The following is a 25,520-nucleotide window of genomic DNA, read 5'->3' as shown; positions in this document are numbered from 1 at the left end:
CCCCACACCAGCAACAGCCATGTGTAGTGTACTAACACCATCCATCTTTTATCCCAAGTGCTGTTCTCAGTTTGTTTTTCCTTCTCCCTGCCTCCCCCCACAGGAGTATGTACAAAATTTGAATCACGTTCAGAATCTAAACCAACAGAGTAAGAGGCTCAACATTTTTATTTATCCACTACTATTTCCCAAGTCTGGAAAATTTCTAATGTTCATGTATTTTCCCTGGAGGAAAAAAAATTCTCCATGACCACAGACAGCTTTCATAATCAGTCCAAGGAAATGACAAGTTCTTCTCGGGAACAATTCCTTTTGCTTTCTGAAATCTGAGGTGAGAAATTTCCTTTGTTTTCCACCAAACCAAAAAATGGATGATGTCATTCTTATACCACAGGAACTAGTGCTGTAAGTTTTACTAAGAGAGATACGTTCTCATTTCCAACATCGATTATCAAATTATGCATAGTCTTAGTGAGATAAAAGAGAGCAAGTGTGAAAGCCACATTATAATCATTGATTACTCAGAACCATCTGCACAGCTGTCCCGGTATCTGCCTGGGATGGGTTCTAGGATGACCACAGATACCAAAGTCTGAGGATGCTCCAGTCCCTAATATAAAATGGTGTGCAGTACAGTGGGCCCTCTATCTTGTTGGTTCCACATCCACCAAAATCAACGGAGGATTCCATCCATGGTTGGCTGAATCTGCAGATGTGGAATCCCCAGATACCAGATGCTATCTGTCTTCCTATATTTCTCCCTTCTTTTATTTTCTTCTGAAAAGTGTTAATGCAGTATTTGGGGCTTATTGTTTTGTATCATTTCCCCTCAGCTGGAAGCTGCCACCTAGTTATCTATCAAACTCCAGGAAATAGTGAGAAACAGGGAAGCCTGGCATGGTATAGTCCATGAGGTCGCAAAGAGTCAGATACGACTTAGCAACTGAACAACAACAACAATTATCTAAATTAGTTCCAAACAAGAGCAATCTGACTACTGAGAATAAAAGATCCACTTCTTCATTTGGTTTTGTAGCAGGGTTCAGCTATAAAGAAATATCATTGAAAACTGTATCAATCATTTGGTACAAGATCTGCTTAAAGGTCCTTTGAATATTTTTTTAATTACATGAGACTTTTTAAAACTTAGAGGCATTATACAAGTTCGATGCATGAAGCTGGGCACTCAAAGTCGGTGCTCTGGAACAACCCAGAGGGATGGGTGGGGAGGGAGGGGGTTTCAGGTTGTGGGGACACACGTGCACCCATGGGTCATTCATGTCGATGTATGGCAAAAGCCACCACAAGATTGTGAAGAAATTATCCTCTAATTAAACTTGATTAATTAATTAAAAAAAAACTTAGAGGCATTATAGTCCAGCTACACTGTCCTCTCTATATGTAGACCAAACTACGGAGCTTATTTTTCTCAACACTGCACAATTAATTAGAAGCACAATGAAAACCAGAACCTACATTTTTCTATTAACACATCTGTCTTTGTTGTATGATTATAATGGTGGCCAAGAAATTAATATTTATTGGGTAGAATTTAAACTAGATTTTTATATTCAAAGAAACACTCAGCACTTATTTTCCATTTTTTTAAGTCTTTTCATCAGTCCTATCACTTCCATACAGCTGTCCAGATCTGGCTTCACCTTTGCTGCAGAGCAAATAAATTTGGGGAAATAAAATGAACTGCAGTATGCTGAACTGGTATTAGACTCAAGCAAAAAACTGAAAGGAAGGGTTATTGAATATTACATTAACCAGGCAGGCTAGTAAAACATTAAAAATTATAAGAGTCCTTGAGGAGAGAAAGTGAAAGTTGCTCAGTCATGTCCAACTCTTTGCGACCCCGATGGACTATATAGTCCATGGAATTCTCCAGGCCAGCATACTGGAGTGGGTAGCCTGTCCCTTCTCCAGGGGATCTTCTCAACCCGGGAATTGAACCAGGATCTCCTGAATTACAGGCAGATTCTTTACCAACTGAGCCCTCAGGGAAGAAGAAATTAACTCTCTACCATTTAAGTGTGAAGTGAAGTGAAGTGAAGTGAAGTCGCTCAGTCGTGTCCAACTCTTTGCGACCCCCTGGACTGTAGCCTACCAGGCTCCTCCCTCCATGGGATTCTCCAGGCAAGAGTACTGGAGTGGGCTGCCATTGCCTTCTCCAATTAAGTGTGGGTTGGGCCTTTATACTTGCTTCCAAAGAGCAGAGTATGTACAGTGGGGAAGCCTACAAGTCAACTCCCCTCCCCTGCCCTGTTATCAAGATGAACATTGTGTTGATAGCATGTGCTCTTGATATGATATAATAAGAATGGCCCTTCATCTCTGTGGTCTTCCTCCCAAAACTCATAACCTGTTTACCCATGAGAAAAACACAAGATAAACCCAAACTGAGGGACATTCTACAAAATGCTAAAACAATACTCTTCAAAACTATCAAGATCATCAAAAACAAGGAAACCATTTGAGAAACTGTTACAGACCAGAAGAGGAGACGTGACAATTAACTGTAACACGTAACATAGATAAAATCCTGGGACAGAAGAAAAAGAGATTAGGAAAGAATTAGTAAAGTCTGAATAAAGTATGATTTTGTTAGTAATCTGTCAATGTTTATTTCTTAGCTGTGACGAATGCACCACACTAATGTAAAATGTTACGACATGAAAAAAAATGTGTTTAGGGTATATGGGAACTTTCTGTACTATGGTTTCTAACTTTTTCCAAAACACTAAACTTACTTGATTTTTTTTTTAAAGTATAGAGCAATCTTATGCCTTAGATACAGTTCTAAGAATAACAGATAAATGACCCCCCTGGAGTTTTCTTCATCTTGGTAGTGTATCTTGTTTCATTCAGAATGAGACATAATAGAAAAATTCATATGCTTCTACATTCCATGACTTGTAAGAATGATTAGATCGCCTCATGTTCAACTATGGAAACATCATCTTCAAAGTGGTAGAAAGAACTTTTGCTACTTAAGATGGTGAATTCAGTTGTATCAGACCATCCATTCTGATGAGAACAGCTAGCAATCATGGATATAATATTTTAAAAATATGTCTGAGGCCAACAGAAAGCATCAACAATAACCAGAGCGGGAGAAGACAGGATGCTGGAGAGAAGGGATGTATAAAGAATTGGGCCTGACATTCAGAGCAGCTTTTCTCCTCAAGGCTTTTGTCAAGTTATCAGTAGCAACTGTCAAGTAGAAAAGCTTAGCAGAGCATCCTGCAGCCTCGTGGACATGGGGACAAAAAAACATTGGAAGTTAGGGTATGCCAAAGAAGAACCCACATAAATATCCAATAATTCCAAGTAAAATTACTGAAGGATTTCACTGTGAAATATCGGCTAACCAGAACTAGACCAGCTCTCAAAAATATTGAAACCCAGTCTTAAATCCCTGATTAGATTTAGCTAACTAGCTTAACTACATGCCAGAGGTAAAATATATATATATATATGTTCTCTGTGAAAGAAGATAACAGCAGTTTTTCATACACTCTGAACAGCATTCAAGAAAGATTATCAGAACACCCAGAAAATAAAATTTAAATGAGCCCAAATTAAGAGGGAAAAAAAACACAAAATAGAATCATAGCCATAGGAGATCCATACATTTAACACAAATGGTAAAATGGGTATTTTCAGAAGAGAATAAAATAAAATCCATAAGAAAGAATTAAATGGAAATTCTTGAACTAAAATAATAAAATAACTCAAAATAAGAAGTCAACAGATAGATTTAAGAGAGAAAATAAATGATGGAAAATACAGAAAGGAGTATAAAAGATACATGAGACATGAATAAAAAATCTAACACACATGTAACTGGATTCCCAGAAGCTAAAGAAAGAGTAAAGCAGAAGCAAAGCAGAATAGCCAGGAATGATCCAAAACTGAAAAAAAAAAAAAACACATTAATCTATAGATTCAAGGAGCCCCAAGCAGAATAAATAGAAAAATCTTACCTAGCTGAATACATCATAGTAAAACATCTGAAAAGCATAAAAACAAGCAGCCAATAAGACACATTATCTCCAAAGGAACTATCATGAGGCCGATGAGTGACTTAACAGAAATTATTAAAGCCCAAAGACAATGCAAGGGTACCTTCAGAAAACAAGCATAAAAGAGGCAGACATAAGACACACGGGTTCAGTCCCTTGGGTGTGAAGATCCCCTGGAGGAGGGCACGGCAACTCACTCCAGTATTCTTGGAAAATCCCATGGACAGAGGAGCCTGGCGGGCTACAGTCCACAGGGTCACAGATAGTTGGATGTGACCGGAGTGACTTAGCATGCACACATCCAAAGACTTACATGTCAATTAGTGTGAAATTTCTAATGAGATAATTTTCCAGAAAGAAAGAATCTATTAAACTAACACAAGAATAAAAAGAAAACCAGATACTTCTTCTTGTATTAAAGAAACTGAATCTGTAATTTAAAAACTGTTGCCTTCATATATTCTTCCAAGCATTTGAAGAAATAACCATTATCTTTCCCCCTACAAGCAGTCAGATATGACTTAGCGATTGAACAACAACAACCACCACTTTTTCATTAAATCTTTCAGAGAATAGAAAGGGAGAGAAAATATTCTTATCAGTTGTATAAGGCCAGCATAATCTTAATATAAAAGTGGGACAAGGGAATTCCCTGGTGATCCAGGGGTTAGGACTCAGTGCTTTCACTGCCATGGCTTGAGTTCAATCCCTGGCTGGGGAACTAAGATCCTACAAGCAGCATGGTGTGACCTAAAAGAAAATAAATAGGGATAGTAACATTGCAAGAAAGAAAATCACAGTCAAATCTCTCATAAACTGAACCCAGCAATGTAAAAAGAAACAAGGACATGGAATTAAATAGATAAAAAAGAAGCATTTTAAAATTCAACAGTCATTCAATATTGTAATATAAACAAGAACCAGTACATTAGGAACAAAGAAGAACTTCTTTTATCTGAAAAAAGTTTATCTACAAAAAAATTTATAGCAAAAATCATACTTGATAGTGAAATCTGTTGAAAGCTTTCCCTTCAGACTATAATAAAACAAGGTAATGAAACAAAGACACCAGCCATCACCACTGTTACTTGACATTTGTATTTGAGGTCCTTGACAGCTCAATAAGGAAAGAGAACAAAATGAAATGAAAAATATAAGGATCGATGTACTTCTGCACTCATGTACAAATGTCCAAAAGAATCACAGATAAACTATTAGGATTAGGATATAAATTTTTCAAAGTCATTGGATAAAGTACCAACAAAATAAACTATATTTCTAAATAAGCAGTAGCAATTATATTAGCAACCAAAGAAATAAAACACTAGAAATAAATCTATCAAAAGATATGTAAGACTTCTAGGTCAAAAACTAGAAATCACTGAGGAAAGTTCTAAAAGGCCTAAGTGAATGAAGCAACATACCATGTTAATGTGTTGGAAGACAATATTGTAAAGATGTTAATTCCACCTAAATAGATTAAGGAGTAGATGCAATTCTGATCAAATTCCAGTAGGGGTTTTTTGTTTGTTTTTCTCCAAATAAAAAATGTAAAAAATCAAGAATAGTAAAGACAATTTTGAAGAAGAATAAAGTGAAATAACCTACTCTATGGAATATCACGACTTAATATAAAGCTCGGAGAAGGCAATGGCACCCCACTCCAATACTCTTGCCTGGCAAATCCCATGGACGGAGGAGCCTGGTGGGCTGCCGTATACAGCTATAATAACTGCAAAAATTGGAGAACAAGCTGACTAGAGAAACAGGATAGGTTTTGAAAGTCTGGGTGAGGAATAGTGTCTGTGAATTCTTCATAGCTTCTGTTGCAGGTGGGAAACCTGATTTTCCCTTGATAGATGTTTCCATATGAAGGAACTAACATTCCTGGCTTCTCTCCATCCCCTCAACTAACCCCTTAGCAAGCAAGAGGAGTGGCTTAATTGATCAGTGAGTTTGAGAAAGTTGTTGAGCCTGAACCCAGCAGACTGTTCCTGTGGGTGCCATCCAGCCTACAGGAAGCTCTGCTTGACAAAGCCAGGCTCCCTTAGCAAGCAGGCTTAGCTGAGGCTGTAGGCGGGGACCCAGTACTGCAAATGAGTGTGTGAAGTGCTGGTAATCAGGTTTTCCCAGGAAATTAAGAAAGAACTGCTGTGATTCAAAACTATGCTTCATGAATGGAAACAGTGGAAGAGTGAAAAAAATTAAAAGAGGGCTGGCTAAAATGCCTGGAAGGAGAAAATATATCTAAGGAAGAGAGTGAAGTCTTTGAAGACCAGCTGCATACAATGGACATATGAAAAAGAAACAAGAAGATACACTCTTATCGTTGAAAGGAAATTCAAAACAAAATGAGATCTGAAAGACTACTGAGGCCCAGTAATCTAACAGGGGAAGGAAGGCACAATTTTGGAGGAGAGACTAGAAAATTGCCTTCATAGGAAACTACTGGAAAATATTCTCTTAAAGCCTCCGATAGTTTATTATAAGAACACATGAGTGATGATCCTTTAAATATTATGACATCTGTTCCAAGTGACTGGATATAGATTGGGTATATCTGAGTGGAAAAGGTCAGAAATCTCAGAAAAAAATATTTTTAAAAAAGCATTGAGTAACTTTCAGGGCAGTACAACTATTACAGATGAGGACATAGGTTTTGTCTATATCCTAGGGAAAGACATTGAAGAAAATTGTGGAATTAGGACTATAAGGGCAGGCATAGAAAGGACTGTGGTGTTGGAGAAGACTCTTGAGTCCCTTGGACTGCAAGGAGATCCAACCAGTCCATTCTGAAGGAGATCAGCCCTGGGATTTCTTTGGAAGGAATGATGCTAAAGCTGAAACTCCAGTACTTTGCCCACCTCATGCGAAGAGTTGACCCATTGGAAAAGACTCTGGTGCTGGGAGGGATTGAAGGCAGGAGGAGAAAGGGACGACAGAGGATGAGATGGCTGGATGGCATCACGGACTCGATGGACGTGAGTCTGAGTGACCTCCGGGAGATGGTGATGGACAGGGGAGGCTTGGCGTGCTCCCATTCATGGTGTCGCAAAGAGTCGGACACAACTGAGTGACTGAACTGAACTGACTGAAGAATAACAAATTCTGTCCAGACCTGGTTAAGATATTGGTCTGGTGGGTGGGATCATCTAATCCAGGTAAACAAAATGTGCTTGAACAAGAAAGCTTTTGACAAACCCCAAATTCACTGATTTTTAATCTCTTGCTATGGGAGATACCACAAAAGATAATATAGATGGTAAAAGAATATGTAAGAAAAACAATGATCTGATCCTTAAAACATTTAAAAAGTATTGGAGCACTCAGCAATCCCACTACTGGGCATATACCCTAAGAAAACCACAATTCAAAAAGACACATGTACCCCAATGTTCATTGCAGCACTATTTACAATAGCCAGGACATGAAAGCAACCTAGATGTCCACTGACAGATGAATGGATAAAGAAAATCTGGTACATATATACAATGGAATATTAGCCATAAAAAGGAATAAATTTGAGTCAGTTGTAGTGAGGTAGATGAACACAGAGTCTGTTATACAGAATGAAGTAAGTCAGAGAAAAACAAATATCATATATTAACACGTACATAAGGAATCTAGAAAAATATTACAGATGAACCTATTTACAGAAAAGAAATGGAGACACAGACGTAAAGACACAGCAGGGGAAGGAGAAGCTAAGGCAAACTGAGAAACAGCATTGATGTGTATACACTACCATGTGTTAAATAGACAACTAGCAGGAAGCTGCTATGTAACACAGGTAGCCCAGCTCTGTGATGACCTAGAGGGAATAGGATGGACTCTAGAGGGAATCTCAAGAGGGAGGGGTGTATATATATATATACTGATGACTGAATCGAGTTGCTGTACAGCAGAAACCAATACAATATTGTAAAGCCATTATCCTCCAATTAAAAGAAAAAAAAGCATTAGAGCATACAGAGCTAGCCCCACCTGCATTAGGGAAAGGGACCAAATTTAAAAGCAGGTTAGACAGATGTTAGTGACAACGGTGGTGTTAGGATTTCCAAAATTTCTGGACTCCACAAAAGCAGTGAGAAAACTGGTAACAACTATCAGAATCACTTCTGTGGTTACTTTAGTCCTGTGATTTTTCTTATGTTATTTTATATGGAGTTATTTTCTTAATTTCATTTTATGATTGTTACTAGAGTGTGTGTGTGTGTGAGCTCAGTCATGTCTGACTCTTTGTGACCCCCATGGACTGTAGCCCACCAGGATCCTCTGTCCATGATATTTTCTAGGCAAGGATACTAGAGTGGGTTGCCATTTCCTCCTCCTTCCTCCTCCTCTTTCCAGCCCAGAGATTGAACCTGAGTGTCTTGCATCAGCAGGCAGATTCTTTACCACTGAGCCACCTAGGAAGCACAATTGATTTTTGTATATTGACTTTGCACTCTGAAACTTTGCTGAACTAATTTATTAGTTCCAATACATGCTAGATTTTTTGTAAATATTTTAGGATATGTAAGATAATATCATTTGCACTAGTTCTTTCCATTCAAATTTGGATTACTTCTGTTTCTTTTATTGTCAAATAGTCCTGGCTAAAACCTCCAGTACAATATTAACTAGCAGCAGCAAAACAGACATCCTTTTCTTGTTTCTGATCTTGGGAGGAAAGTTTTCAGTCTTTTACCATCATGTATAATGTTAGCTGTGGACTTTTAAAGATTGAGGAAGTTCCCTTCTATTCCTAAGTTCTTGAATGTTTTCATTACGAAAAGTTCTTGCATGTTGTCAAACATTTTTCTGTATCTATTCAGATGATCATGTGACTTTTGTCTTTTACTCTATTAAATACGGTATATTAAATTGTTTGAACTAGTAATCAAAAAACTTTCTACAAATAAAAGTCCAATGCCATAGTGAATTCTCCTAAATGTTTAAAGAAGAATTATCACTAATTTGTCACAAATTCTTCCCCAAAACAGAAGAGGAACACTTCACAAATCATTCCATAAGGCTAGTATTCAGTTCAGTTCAGTTCAGTCGCTCAGTCGTGTCTGACTCTTTGAGACCCCATGAATCGCAGCACACCAGACCTCCCTGTCCATCACCAACTCCCGGAGTTCACTCAGATCCACATCCATGGAGTCAGTGATGTTATCCAGCCATCTCATCCTCGGTCGTCCCCTTCTCCTCCTCCCCCCAATCCCTCCCAGCATCAGAGTCTTTTCCAATGAGTCACTCTCCGCGTCAGGTAGCCAAAGTATTGCAGTTTCAGCTTTAGCATCATTCCTTCCAATGAACACCCAGGACTGATCTCCTTTAGGATGGACTGGTTGGATCTCCTTGCAGTCCAAGGGACTCTCAAGAGTCTTTTCCAACACCACAGTTCCAAAGCATCAATTCTTCAGCGCTCAGCTTTCTTCACAGTTCAACTCTCACATCCATACACCACTGGAAAAAACATAGCCTTGACTAGATAGACGTTTGTTGGCAAAGTAATGTCTCTGATTTTGAATATGCTATCTAGGTTAGTCATAACTTTCCTCCTTGTCCATCACCAACTCCAGGAGTTCACTCAGAATCACGTCCATTGAGTCAGTGATGCCATCCAGCCATCTCATCCTCGGTCGTCCCCTTCTCCTCCTGCCCCCAATCCCTCCCAGCATCAGAGTCTTTTCCAATGAGTCAAGTCTTCGCATGAGGTGGGCAAAGTACTGGAGTTTCAGCTTTAGCATCATTCCTTCCAAAGAAATCCCAGGGTTGATCTCCTTCAGAATGGACTGGTTGGATCTCCTCACAGTCCAAGGGACTCTCAAGAGTCTTCTCCAGCACCACAGTTCAAAAGCATCAATGCTTCGGCACTCAGCTTTCTTCACAGTCCAACTCTCACATCCATACATGACCAGAGGAAAAACCATAGCCTTGACTAGACAGACCTTAGCTGGCAAAGTAATGTCTCTGCTTTTGAATATACTATCTAGTTTGGTCATAACTTTTCTTCCAAGGAGTAAGCGTCTTTTAATTTCATGGCTGCAATCACCATCTGCAGTGATTTTGGAGCACCCAAAAATTAAGTCTGACACTGTTTCCACTGTTTCCCCATCTATTTCCCATGAAGTGATGGGACCAGATGCCATGATCTTCGTTTTCTGAATGTTGAGCTTTAAGCCAACTTTTTCGCTCTCCTCTTTCACTTTCATCAAGAGGCTTTTGAGTTCCTCTTCACTTTCTGCCATAAGGGTGGTGTCATCTGCATATCGGAGGTTATTGATATTTCTCCCAGCAATCTTGATTCCAGCTTGTGCTTCTTCCAGTCCAGCGTTTCTCATGATGTACTCTGTATATAAGTTAAGTAAGCAGGGTGACAATATACAGCCTTGACGTACTTCTTTTCCTATTTGGAACCAGTCTGTTGTTCCATGTCCAGTTCTAACTGTTGTTTCCTGACCTGCATATAGGTTTCTCAAGGCTAGTATTACCTAATACTAAAGCTAGACATATCTTTTCTTATGATAAAAATATCACAAGAAAGGAAAACTACAGACGAAATCCTTCACAAACACAGATGCCAAAATCCTCAACAAACTACTAGCAACTGAGTCCAGCAACATGTAAAAATGATTATGCACCATGACCAAACAAGATTTATCTAAGGACTGGGTAAAGCTGATTGGGTAACACATGAAAATCAATCAGTATACCTCTTAACAGAAGATTTCCCTCAATCAGTTTTACTTTATGGGTCATGAAAAAACAGCTGGCATCAAAGAACAGGGATCATAGCTAGACTGAAAACTAGAAGAATTTTTTCCACTGAGTATCTGCCATGGCCTGTGGCAAAACTGAGTCCGGAGTTTTGGGAACATTATTTTTTCTTGTTTGAAATAATTGCCCTAGGGCTGAGGATTTGCTTGTTTTCTAAATTTCATGGGTGTTGGCTATTGCTGTGACAATCTTGAATATCCTATTTAATTCGCTGGACTTTTAAAAAAGGGAAGACACATGAGAGCCATTGTAGTGAATTAATATAGCCTCTGAGGCTGTGAGGACTTTGGCTTCTGAAAAAGAAAAACCATTGAGTTGAAACTGAGCAGAAAAAGAAATTGAAGAGGATGGTTTTGGGATTCAATCATTTTTTGTTTTAACTTCATTGAACTCTAACTTTTTAGATAATTTCATCTTTGGACATGAAATTCATCCTAAAAGATTTGTAATGGAGGGAATTTCATAATTTGGGGCATCTCTATGTTGGTGGCACTTTATTATTGGAGTATCCTGACATGGATATTTAATCTTATTGTAGAACGTCTCTATTGGATGTATGTGAGATGGAACAAAGAATAAGTTTATTCTTTTCTGTCTTCAGTTCAGTCCAGTTCAGTCGCTCAGTCATGTCTGACTCTTTGCGACCCCATGAATCGCAGCACACCAGGCCTCCCTGTCCATTACCAACTCCCAGAGTCCGCCCAAACCCATGTCCATTGAGTCAGTCAGTGATGCCATGAACCGTCTCATCCTCTGTTGTCCCCTTCTCCTCCTGCTCTAAATCTTTCCCAGCATCAGGGTCTTTTCAAATGAGTCAATTCTTTTCATCAGGTGGCCAAAGTATTGGAGTTTCAGCTTCAGCATCAGTCCTTCCAGTGAACACCCAGGACTGATCTCCTTTAGGATGGGCTGGTTGGATCTCCTTGCAGTCCAAGGGACTCTCAAGAGTCTTCTCCAACACCACACTTCAAAAGCATCAATTTTTCAGTGCTCAGCTTTGTTTATAGTCCAACTCTCACATCCATACATGACCACTGGAAAAACCATAGCCTTGACTAGATAGACCTTTGTTGGCAAAGTAATGTCTCTGCTTTTGAATATGCTGTCGAGGTTGGTCATAACTTTCCTTCCAAGGAGTAAGCATCTTTTAATTTCATGGCTGCAATCACCATCTGCAGTGATTTTGGAGCCCCCCAAAATAAAGTCAGCCACTGTTTCCCCATCTATTTGCCATGAAGTGATGGGACTGGATGCCATGATCTTAGTTTTCTGAATGTTGAGCTTTAAGCCAACTTTTCCACTCTCCTCTTTCACTTTCATTAAGAGGTTCTTTAGTTCTTCTTCACTTTCTGCCTTAGGTTATTATAATGATTGTCCATTGTAAGTCATTTAAGAGACGTCTGAGTGGGAGCAGATTACACTATTTATCAGCAGTCCCCAGCAGGTTTGGGGAACTGTCATGGGGAGATGGAAGAAGAAATGCCCTGGGGACTGTCAGTGCCCTCTTCCTGGGGGTCCTCCCCTGCTTCACGGTAAAGCCCAAATGGTTAAGTGGGATATTTGGCAGAGGGGTAAGGGTGCCAATATTTTCATAGAAAGGAACCTCTACGAGAGTGACACTCCTGGATTTTGCCCTTGAGATTATCAAGTTTGAGGGGAGGAAATAAGCCAGACTGTAGTAGGCACACATTCTCTATTCCTTTATGTCTTGAATTTTATGGAGGTAGAAGTAGTTTCGTAAGCATGCTGGAAAGATAGGAGTTATGATCGAGGAGCAAGAATGCTCAATTAGTAACTTTGGAGCAAGGGCAGTATTGACCAAAGATTGGATCCAGGGTATGTGGCAAAGAGTCATTGACATGTGAGAAGAAAGGGATCACTGGCGGTTGGAGAGGACACAGTCCAAGCCAGAGTATGGAATGCACATCCACAGGCACTCCAGAGCCTGCCAGCAAAAGGTGGGGGTGCGAGGAAAGCCCAGGAACCTGCTAAGACACATCCTTGATGAAGGAGGCACACCTGGGAGGTGGCAGACAAAGGCGGAGGAGCAGTGAAGTGTGCAGCGGAACACCAGGCAGCTCAGTGGAGGAAGAGCTCTGGGTGGTAGTGACACAAGGTGACCTGGAAGCAGCAATGGGAACAAGGACAGTCCCTGACCTCACCTCCAGATTCAGAGGTCTAGGCCTGTGAGTGGAGAAGGCGAAGGCACCCCACTCCAGTACTCTTGCCTGAAAACTCCCATGGATGGACGAGCCTGGTGGGCTGCAGTCCATGGGGTTGCTAAGAGTCGGACACGACTGAGCAACTTCACTTTCATTTTCACTTTCATGCATTGGAGAAGGAAATGGCAACTCACTCCAGTGTTCTTGCCTGGAGAATCCCAGGGACAGGGGAGTCTGGTGGGCTGCCGTCTATGGGGTCGCACAGAGTCAGACACGACTGAAGCAACTTAGCAGCAGGCCTGTGAGAGAAGGAAAGTGTCTAGGTGTCAGACTGCAGGGGAAGGGCAGAAACTTTCAGATGAGATTGCACACATGGAGTGGGTTTGCAGGGAGAATGATAGTGTTGGAGGAATTGGAGAGAGTAAAGTATGCCTGGAAGCAGATGGGGACTCTGAGCAAGAGAGCTGGGGGCTAAGGAGACTTATGCTTCCAGATACAGAAAAAGTTTCAATACCTCCTTGGTAGAAAGGTAACTACCCAAAGTAATCATTTTTTTAAAAAAAAGAAAATAATAAGATAAAAACAAGGTTCTGCTGTATAGCACAGAAAACCATATTCCATGCATGTAGTAACCTATATAAGGTCTCTCTGCAAGAGATACACATAAAACAACCTTGCTTATTTAAGGCAATCGCAGAGGGTGAGCACCCAAAAAAGATGTCCTTTTCATTATAGGGGACTGAAATGCGAAAGTAGGAAGTCAAGAAACACCTGGAGTAACAGGCAAATTTGGCCTTGGAGTACAAAATGAAGCAGGGCAAAGGCCATCAGAGTTTTGCCAAGAAAACGCACTAGTCATAGCAAACACCCTCTTCCAAGACTCTTGAGAGTCCCTTGGACTGCAAGGAGATCCAACCAGTCCATTCTAAAGGAGATCAGTCCTGGGTGTTCATTGGAAGGACTGATGCTAAAGCTGAAACTGCAATACTTTGCCACCTGATGTGAAGAGTTGACTCATTGGAAAAGACTCTGATGCTGGGAGGGATTGGGGGCAGGAGGAGAAGGGGACGACCGAGGATGAGATGGCTGGATGACATCACTGACTCGATGGACGTGAATTTGAGTGAACTCCAGGAGTTGGTGATGGACAGGGAAGCCTGGCGTGCTGCGATTCATGGGGTTGCAAAGAGTCGGACACGACTGAGCGACTGAACTGAACTGAACTGAACAACACAAGAGAAGACTCTACACATGGACATCACCAGATGGTCAACACTGAAATCAGATTGATTATATTCTTTGCAGTCAAAGATGGAGAAGCTCTATATAGTCAGCAAAAACAAGATCAGGAGCTGACTGTGGCTCAGATCATGAACTCCTTATTGCCAAATTCAGACTGAAATTGAAGAAAGTAGGGAAAACCTGTAAACCATTCAGGTATGACCTAAATCTAATTATACAGTGGAAGTGAGAAATAGATTTAAGGGACTAGATCTGATAGACAGAGTGCCTGAAGAACTATGGACGGAGGTTCGTGACATTGTACAGGAGACAGGGAGCAACACCATTCCCAAGAAAAAGAAATGCAAAATGGCTCTCTGATGAGGCCTTACGAGTTCAGTTCAGTTCAGTTCAGTCGCTCAATCGTGTCCGACTCTTTGTGACCCCATGAATCGCAGCATGCCAGGCCTCCCTGTTCATCACCATCTCCCGGAGTTCACTCAGACTCATGTCCATCGAGTCCATGATGCCATCCAGCCATCTCATCCTCTGTCGTCCCCTTCTCCTCCTGCCGCCAATCCCTCCCAGCATCAGAGTCTTTTCCAATGAGTCAACTCTTCGCATGAGGTGGGCAAAGTACTGGAGTTTCAGCTTTAGCATCATTCCTTCCAAAGAAATCCCAGGGTTGATCTCCTTCAGAATGGACTGGTTGGATCTCCTCACAGTCCAAGGGACTCTCAAGAGTCTTCTCCAGCACCACAGTTCAAAAGCATCAATGCTTCGGCACTCAGCTTTCTTCACAGTCCAACTCTCACATCCATACATGACCAGAGGAAAAACCATAGCCTTGACTAGACAGACCTTAGCTGGCAAAGTAATGTCTCTGCTTTTGAATATACTATCTAGTTTGGTCATAACTTTTCTTCCAAGGAGTAAGCGTCTTCTAATTTCATGGCTGCAATCACCATCTGCAGTGATTTTGGAGCACCCAAAAATTAAGTCTGACACTGTTTCCACTGTTTCCCCATCTATTTCCCATGAAGTGATGGGACCAGATGCCATGATCTTCGTTTTCTGAATGTTGAGTGTTAAGCCAACTTTTTCGCTCTCCTCTTTCACTTTCATCAAGAGGCTTTTGAGTTCCTCTTCACTTTCTGCCATAAGGGTGGTGTCATCTGCATATCGGAGGTTATTGATATTTCTCCCAGCAATCTTGATTCCAGCTTGTGCTTCTTCCAGTCCAGCGTTTCTCATGATGTACTCTGCATATAAGTTAAATAAGCAGGGTGACAATATACAGCCTTGACGTACTCCTTTTCCTATTTGGAACCAGTCTGTTGTTCCATGTCCAGTTCTAATTGTTGCTTCCTGACCTGCATACAGATTTCTCAAAAGGCAGGTTAGGTGGTCTGGTATTCCCATCTCTTTCAGAATTTTCCACAGTTTATTGTGATCCACACAGTCAAAGGCTTTGGCATAGTCAATAAAGCAGAAATAGATGTTTTTCTGGAACTCTCTTGCTTTTTCGATGATCCAGCGGATGTTGGCAATTTGATCTCTGGATCCTCTGCCTTTTCTAAATCCAGCTTGAACATCAGGGAGTTCATGGTTCACATATTGCTGAAGCCTGGCTTGGAGAATTTTGAGCATTACTTTACTAGCATGTGAGATGAGTGCAATTGTGCGGTAGTTTGAGCATTCTTTGACATTGCCTTTCTTTGGGATTGGAATGAAAACTGATCTTGTCCAGTCCTGTGGCCACTGCTGAGTTTTCCACATTTGCTGGCATATTGAGTGCAGCACTTTCACAGCATCATCTTTCAGGATTTGAAACAGCTCAACTGGAATTTCATCACCTCCACTAGCTTTGTTCATAGTGATGCTTTCTAAGGCCCACTTGACTTCACATTCCAGGATGTCTGCCTCTAGATTAGTGATCACATCATCATGACAGAGCATGGTCCACTGGAGAAGGGAATGGCAAGCCACTTCAGTATTCTTGCCTTGAGAACCCCATGAACAGTATGAAAAAGCAAAATGATAGGATACCAAAAGAGGAACTCCCCAGGTCATTAGGTGACCAACATGCTACTGGAGATCAGTGGAGAAATAACTACAGAAAGAATGAAGAGATGGAGCCAAAGCAAAAACAATACCCAGTTGTGGATGTGACTGGTGATAGAAACAAGATCCGATGCTATAAAGAGCAATATTGCATAGGAACCTGGAATGTCAGGTCCATGAATCAAGGCAAATTGGATGTGGTCAAACAAGAGATGGCAAGGGTGAACGTCGACATTCTAGGAATCAGTGAACTAAAATGGACTGGAATGGGTGAATTTAACTTAGATGACCATTATATCTACTACTGCAGGCAGGAATCCCTCAGAAGAAATGGAGTAGCCATCATGGTCAGTGAAAGAGTTAGAAATGCAGTACTTGGATGCAATCTCAAAAACAACAGAATGATCTCTATTTGTCTCCAAGGCAAATCATTCAATATCACAGTTATCCAAGTCTATGCCCCAACCAGTAACGCTGAAGAAGCTGAAGTTTTATGAAGACCTACAAGACCTTTCAGAACTAACACCCAAAAAAGATGTCCTTTTCATTATAGGGGACTGGAATGCAAAAGTAGGAGGTCAAGAAACACCTGGAGTAACAGGCAAATTTGGCCTTGGAATGCAGAATGAAGCAGGGCAAAGACTAATAGAGTTTTGCCAAGAAAATGCACTGGTCATAGCAAACACCCTCTTCCAACAACACAAGAGAAGACTCTACACATGGACATCACCAGATGGTCAACACCGAAATCAGATTGATTATATTCTTTGCAGCCAAAGATGGAGAAACTCTATACAGTCAACAAAAACAAGACCAGGAGCTGACTGTGGCTCAGATCATGGACTCCTTATTGCCAAATTCAGACTTAAATTGAAGAAAGTAGGGAAAACCACTAGACCATTCAGGTATGACCTAAATCAAATCCCTTATGATTATACAGTGGAAGTGAGAAATAGATTTAAGGGCCTAGATCTGATTGAGTACCTGATGAACTATGGATTGAGGTTAGTGACATTGTACAGGAGACAAGGATCAAGACCATCCCCATAGGAAAGAAATGCAAAAGAGCAAAATGGCTGTCTGGGGAGGCCTTACAAATAGCTGTGAAAAGAAGAGAGGCGAAAAGCAAAGGAGAAAAGGAAAGATATTAGTATCTGAATGCAGAGTTCCAAAGAATAGCAAGAAGAGATAAGAAAGCCTTCCTCAGCGATCAATGCAAAGAAATAGAGGAAAACAACAGAATAGGAAAGACTAGAGATCTCTTCAAGAAAATTAGAGATACCAAGGGAACATTTCATGCAAAGATGGGCTCAATAAAGGACAGAAATGGTATGGACCTAACAGAAGCAGAAGATATTAAGAAGAGGTGGCAAGAATACACGGAAGAACTGTACAAAAAAAGATCTTCACGACCCAGATAATCATGATGATGTGATCACTAATCTAGAGCCAGATATCTTGGAAAGTGAAGTCAAGGCCTTACAAAGAACTGTTTTAAGAAGAGAAGCAAAAAGCAAAGGAGAAAAGGAAAGATATACCCATTTGAATGCAGAGTTTCAAAGAATATGAAGGAAAGATAAGAAAGCCTTCCTCAGTGATCAGTGCAAAGAAATAGAGGAAAAAGTAGAATGGGAAGGACTAGAGATCTCTTCAAGAAAATTAGAGATACCAAGGGAACATTCCATGCAAAGATGGGCTCAGTAAAGGACAGAAATGGTATGGACCTAACAGAAGCAGAAGATAGAAGAACTGTACAGAAAAGATCTTCATGACCCAGATGATTGCGATGGTGTGATCACTCACCTAGAGCCAGACATCCTGGAATGTGAAGTCAAGTGGGCCTTAGGAAGCATCACTATGAACAAAGCTAGTGGAGGTGATGGAATTCCAGTAGAGCTATTTCAAATCCTGGAAGATGATGCTGTAAAAGTGCTGCACTCAATATGTCAGCAAATTTGGAAAACTCAGCAGTGGTCACAGGACTGGACAAGGTCAGTTTTCATTCCAATCCCAAAGAAAGGCAATGTCAAAGAATGCTCAAACTACTGCACAATCACACTCATCACATACATGCTAGCAAAGTAATGTTCAAAATTGTTGAAGCTAAGCTTCAGCAATATGTGAACCATGAAATTCCAGATGTTCAAGCTGGACTTGGAAAAGGCAGAGGATCCAGAGATCAAATTGCCAACATCTGCTGGATCATGGAAAAAGCAAGAGAGTTTCAGAAAAACATCTATTTCTGCTTTATTGACTATGCCAAAGCCTTTGACTGCGTGGATCACAACAAACTGTGGAAAATTCTAAAAGACATGGGAATACCAGACCACTTGACCTGCCTCTTGAGAAATCTCTATTCAAGTCAAGAAGCAACAGTTAGAACTGAACATGGAACAACACACTGGTTCCAAATAGGAAAAGGAGTACATCAAGGCTGTGTATTGTCAGCATGCTTATTTAACTTATATGCAGAGTACATCATGAGAAATGCTGGACTGGATGAAGCACAAACTGGACGCAAGATTGCTGGGAGAAATATCAATAACCTCCGATATGCAGATGACACCACCCTTCTGGCAGAAAGTGAAGAACTAAAAAGCCTCTTGGTGAAAGTGAAAGGGGAGAGTGAAAAATTTGGCTTAACACTCAACATTCAGAAAACAAAGATCATGGCATCCTGTCCCATCACTTCATGGGAAATAGATGGGAAACAGTGGAACAGTGGCTGACTTTATTTGGGGGGGCTCCAAAATCACTGGAGATGGTGTTTGCAGCCATGAAATTAAAAGACGCTTACTCCTTGGAAGGAAAGTTGTGACAAACCTAGACAGCATATTAAACAGCAGAGGCATTACTTTGCCAACAAAAGTCCATCTAGGCTTTGGTTTTTCCAATAGTCATGTATGGATGTGAGAGCTGAACTATAAAGAAAGCTGAGTGCCGAAGCATTGATGCTTTTGAACTGTGGTGTTGGAGAAGACTCTTGAAAGTCCCTTGGACTACAAGGAGATTCAACCAGTCAATCCTAAAGGAAATCAGTCCTGAATATTCATTGGAAGGACTGAGGTTGGAGCTGAAAGTTCAGTACTTTGGCCACGTGATGCAAAGAGCTGACTCATTGGAAAAGACCCTGATGCTGGGAAAGATCTAAGGCGGGAGGAGAAGGGGACGACAGAGCATGAGATGGTTGGATGGCATCACTGACTCAGTGGACATGAGTTTGAGTAAACTCCAGGAGTTGGTGATGGACAGGGAGGCCTGGTGTGCTGCAGTCCATGGGGTCACAAAGTCAAACACAACTAGGCTACTGAACTGAACTGAGAGGGTGAGCACCTTATTTTAAAGTCTTCCGGGGGAATGTAAAAACATTGACATTCAAATACCCCATTTAGGAGTCTCTCTCCTTATTGAGAAATAATTGTATTCTGTATTTAACTCAATCCTGCCAAAATGTATGTTCATTATGTGCAGACTTAATAAAGCTATCAAATGTAACCATCTATATATTTGGTATACATTTTTGTATCACCCTACAGTTTCCATTTTTGTAATACTAATGATAATTTCTGCCATCCTTTCTTGCAAGTTTAATTTCCTCTTCACTGTATCTCTGGCTCAGTTTCCTACTTCCTTTGATCTGAGGGTTCAAGTGTTAGTTGCTCAATCATGTCCAACTCTGCGATCCCATGGACTGTAACCCTCCAGGCTCTTCTGTCCGTGGAATTCTCCAGGCAAATATACTGGAGTGGGTAGCCATTCCCTTCTCCAGGGGATCTTCCCAACCCAGGCACTGAACTCCGGTATCCTGCATTGCAGGCAGATTCTTTACAGTCTGAGCCACCAGGGAGGGTTCAAAAGGCCAACCCAAAATGGACTTCTATAACAGGATGATTTCTATACTTGATGTTTCTAAATCAGCATGGTCTAGCCCCTTGGGATCTTGTTAGAAATTCTTGAATCCCATCTCAACTACTGAATCAGACTTTGCCTTTTAACAAGATCGCAGATGATTTGTCTGAGAAGCACTGTTCTAGAGTAGTAGAAAATGTGAGTACCACCAACATCCCCGGTTCTCTTAAAGGGCCTGGTGATTTGATCTTTTATGCTACTGACTTTTTTCCCCTCATGACCATGTTTCTAGCATAAATCAGTAATTCATCTCTTAAAAAAATTTAGTTAAACTGCAATATCATCTTACAGCCTTCATTTTAACCCTTAAGAAAAGCTATTTCTTCAAGGTGCCATTTATCACACAAATGAAGTTCAATACATGCTACCTTGCATTGTTACTCATTAATGTTGATCCTTCACCCTCTAGATTATAAATCCTTGAAGGGCAGGGACTGGGTTTAATCTCTCTTTGCAGCTCCTAAGTAAGCATATATTCAGATTTTTATAAACAGTTGTTACTGACTGTAAAAAGAAGGCATTTCCTCACATCTTTTGTCCTAAACAATTAGCCCAAAGATGCAGAGTTGGGAGAGTCAATTGCACTTGTCAATTTCATTGTGAAAAAACAAAACCAAAATTCTTGCTAAAATCAGTTTAGATAAAAATCTGCCATTTCCTCTTGCCCTACCAATCCCATTATCCTACCAGAGTAAGAGATAACATAGTCTGATCACATTTAAGACCAAGCTGTCACCACCTAGGGCTTCTTCAAATTGCTAGCAGATTAAATCCATGATTACTTTTTTCCCTAATAGTACACTTTTAAGGGTCATACTTTTTCTAAATTTTAATATGTTTTCTATCAAGCTGAAATTCTTAAAGATAATCAGCAGCACTGCAATCTTAATCAGTACACTAAGAAATGCTAGTGTTTTTACAGCCCTACTACATGAGGAATCAAGGTTGACTTTTTCATTTTTCAAAAAACAAACTCCCTTCTTCACTTTGGTTCCTCTTGCTACTGAACTGCTTGTTAAGAGTAAGAGAGTTGATGGTGCCAATTAAAAAAAAAAAAGAGTGAAAGAGATCATTTTTTTCCTAAGGAGTGTACATGTATGATACTGCCTTTTCAAGTCATCTCTTAGGAGCTTTTCACATTTAAAAAGGGCATTAATATTTTCTTCTGCTTTCCCTCTAGTTCTCTGTATTGTGGGTACAAGAGAGGGATTTTTTTCAGTCTTCTTTTTGCCTGAAATCCTGTGTTTCAGAGTCTTCCCTGGGAAAGGCTGAGTACAAAACGGGTTTTTTAAGTGCTTTTCTGAACACTCCTACCAGCCTTCAAAGCTTATTTGTATTTCTTGATAATTTGCTCAGCTCTCCCGCTTTCTCCTCTTCCTTACTCTGTGCACCTAATACAACTTTGAACACTTAAGCACTTCTTTACTGATTGATTCATTGACTGGCTTTTACTCTTTCACAGGAAATAGTCTGTATCCATATAGGTAATGTAAAATTGAGAGTTCAGTCAATCACATAGCTATTTAAAGCAAAAACCAATCATTCTCTCCAGCCTCCGTTTTCCTCCCACAGTAAAACTCGCCAACTCAGCAAATTGGGTGCTTTTAATATGAATCCATACATACTCACTACTCAGCCCTCCACCAAAGTATTTTGTTTAAAAGTAGCCAAGATAGCACAGAGCTTTGTTAAACATACAGCCAGGGTATGTTGTCTCCATATCAGCACAAGATATCAATGTATTGTATGTATTATATAACTCTAAAACATAATAAATTATGCTACAGGTTATTTATTCATTTTCTTTTAAAATCTGACCTCTTTTTATTATTTTGCAGGATACAATGTAAAAAAGAGGCATCTTAATTTGTATATACTGCAGACATATCAACAGGCTTTCTAATAAATATTAACATGAGCTTTGTTTAAAATTAAAATTCTACTGTGCACATAGATTCTGTAACTGCATTAGATTTTACCAATAGTTTTTTTTTTACAATACTTTCATATATGTATGCACATGGATTTGGAAATAGAACAATAGTTTTACATTTATTTATAATCATCTCATCCCAAAAAAGTATTTTAAATAGTGTACAGAACAACAAAACCCACATCCACATACTTATAAGCACTTATTCACACATATACCAATGTGTATGTGTGTATATACGATGTGTTTCATATAAAACATGTATGAAACAGCCTAGGCACTATTGAGAATCAATTTTACAGCAAAGTTCAAGCTTTAGTTCCTGTTGAATAGTATGTATTTCATTTAATTATAGAAAGCAGATACATAAATATTGGGTTGCTAAAAAGTTCGGTCAGGTTTTTAACATCTTATGTAAAAACATGAAACTAAATACTGGGTTGCTAAAAAGTTCGGTCAGGTTTTTAACATCTTATGTAAAAACATGAAACTTTTTGCCAATCCATTTTTATTATGTAAATTATAAGTTAGATTGTGTTAAGCTCCTTTGCTGGTTAGATTTGAATGAACAGAACTGCATACTCTGATTTAGGACTGTAAGTAACCATATACTACATCATTAGTCATCTTCAAAGACTAGGAGGTCTTCACACCTTTCTCTCAGTTTCGCCTTGCCTGGACCAAAAAAGGATACTGTAAATGTCATGTTGTAAACGATAAATCACATTTTTATGGACTTGGAAGTTAATTTTGCTTAGAAGCATTTTTATGGACTTTGGAAGCTAAAGAATAAAAGCAACTTGGTTTGTGAGATCAAAAACGTTCCTTCCAGGGAGAAGCATTTGTTCTTTGTTCTGGGATATTTGCCATTGGTTTCAGTTTCCTCTTGGTATTTTTTACACTGCTAAGAAGTATAAAGTGAAAACAAAGTATATGTAATAAAGATAAATTTTTACCCAGTCTCTCAATGGAAAGAGATTTTTTTGTTGTTGTTATGTATGGGAAACACTAAAACAATATTGGAAAGCCCTCTCCCCTAACCACTGCCCTTTCTTCCTTGCTGATGAGATGATGATTTTGCTGAGGTGTCCACACTCCTCTATGAAAGGCTGGCCCAGGCCCAAGTGGTGAATTTGTGTCTAGTAATGAATAACGAAATTAGGAGGGGCGTGTGGCCTAGTGGGGGCTTCCCTGGTGGCTCAGTAGTAAAGAATCTGCCTGCAATGCAGGAGATGTGGGTTTGATCCCTGGGTCAGGAAGATCTCCTAGAGAAGGAAATGCCAACCCACTCCAATATTCTTGCCTGAGAAATCCCGTGGACAGAGGAGCCTGGCAGGCTGTAGTCCTTGGGAATCTCAAAAGAGTCAGACATGGTTTACCAAATAAACAGCAACAACAATGTGACCTAGGTCTGCTCAATAAGATCCCATTTCTGCACATAATTCTTGTTGTCCTTCAAAGGGACTGTGAAACCATAGTGGCTGTCTTGCTACCACAAGTAAACCTGGGCCACCTTGATGAAAATGGTGGAACAAAACATGACACCTGGATCTCCGGTGACACTATGGAGCCACCGGATTAACCAACTCTGAAACTGTCCCACTTCTGAACTTTTTCTATTATCTCAAATATAAATTACCAATCTTCTCAGCCAGTTTTGAATCAGGAGTTTTGGTTATGTGGACCTGAAAACTAATACATCTTTTATCTCACACTGCAATGACATGCATGCTCAGTCCTGTCCAACTCTTTGTGACTCCAAGGAAGAAAGGTGAAAACAGGATCTGAGCATGAGTGCCCCAGTCATGTATTAACTGTCTCTTTAACCTCAATGTTCATTCACTTGTTCCACTGTCTGTTGCAGAATACTGAATTCCCCGGCATTTTGCTGGGTACTAGGATACAGAGATTAACATTAACAAACCTCACCCTCTCGGCCAATGGGGGAGACAGATGTGAAACCCGAGGGGTACCTAAGTTAACCTGGGAGTGAGAAGCCAGCTGTCTCATTTGGATGTGTTAAACGAAATAGCTGAAGCTCCAACAGTTTGGCTACCTGATGTGAAGCACCAATTCATTAGAAAAGACCCTGATGCTGGAGAAGATTGAAGGCCGAAGGAGAAGGGGGCAACAGAGGATGAGTTGGTTGGATGGCATCATTGATTCAATGGACATGAGTTTGAGCAAACTTCAGGAGATAGTGAAGGACAAGGAAGCTTGGTGTGCCGCTGTCCACAGGGTTGCAAAAAGTTGGACACGAATGAACAACAGAACAAAAGGAAATAGACTATTCACCAAGGATTCCGAAAGGATTTTTTTCCACAAGTTCTAAGATATTTTCCTTTAATTTATCCAAACATTTCATTCATGAAGTCATTCATTTCAGAATAAATCTAAGTGACAAGATTGTTGGAATAAACAATCAGTTTTACCCAAACACAAGCAATAAAGTGTTACCAAAGATGCCAGACCATGTGCCTGACACAGTGAAGCCATACAGTACTGAAACACCAGAGTTTGGAACCCAGAAAGGTTTACTGGGCCAGGCAAGGAGATGGGTGGCTCATGCCTTAAAAACCCAACTCCCTGAAAGCTTTCAGCAAAGCCCTTTTCTAGGAAAAGTGAGGGAGGGACCTAGTTAGTTGTTGCAAACTTCTTGGTGTCAGAGCCTTTGTTTTTGAGGTCAGGTAATGCTGTACCTGTAAATCGCCACCAAACAAATGTTTTTCTCTGTCCTGACAAGAAAAGGCAAGGTCCCAAGGCACAACTTTCACCTTCTGGGGTCCTCCCAGTCCTAGCTAAGAGGAGAGAGATCTCAGTTGGCAGCTTCCTCAGGGATAGGTCCCCAGACCCTGGTCAACTGTCATAGCTGAGGGAGCCAGGTGCCCAGAACCCAACTGGCCCTCAGATTCCTCAGGCTGCTCAAACTGGGTGGAGGGGGGCAAGGGGGAGGGGAGAACCAGATCCCAGAGACTGCAACCAGGGCTAACTAGGTCACAGGAACAGGGATGGGGGAGGTTTGCCACTGCCTCAGGGCCACTGGGTAGCCCTGGTGAAGGCTCTGGAGTCCTGCTGGACACAGCACCCAGTCTGTTTTCTGGGCCCCTCAGCTCCCCCACTGGCCCAAAGCTGAGTGAGCTGGAGGGCCTCTGGGAGAAGGCTGAGGGAAGAGGAGCTGCCTCTTTCCTCCGTCTCCACCTCAGGACCACCGCTCCACCAACTGTTGGCTGAATGCCCACTAACGCTGGCTAATTGACGGTTGGTTTCTTGTGGCTGGGGCCCACTGCTGCACTGACCAGTGGCTGAGCGGGACCACTAACGGTCACTCACTGACAGTTTGTTGCTTGTGGGCGGGACCCACAGCAGCACCAACCAATGGCCAAGCAGGGCCTGTTGTCTGATAACAGGGTGCCTAGTAACGACGCACAGCAA

Source organism: Budorcas taxicolor, chromosome 9 (genome assembly GCF_023091745.1).
Source record: "Budorcas taxicolor isolate Tak-1 chromosome 9, Takin1.1, whole genome shotgun sequence".
Taxonomy (NCBI): domain Eukaryota; kingdom Metazoa; phylum Chordata; class Mammalia; order Artiodactyla; family Bovidae; genus Budorcas; species Budorcas taxicolor.
The sequence above is the reverse complement of the archived record's forward strand: the minus strand, read 5'-3'. Positions refer to the sequence as shown.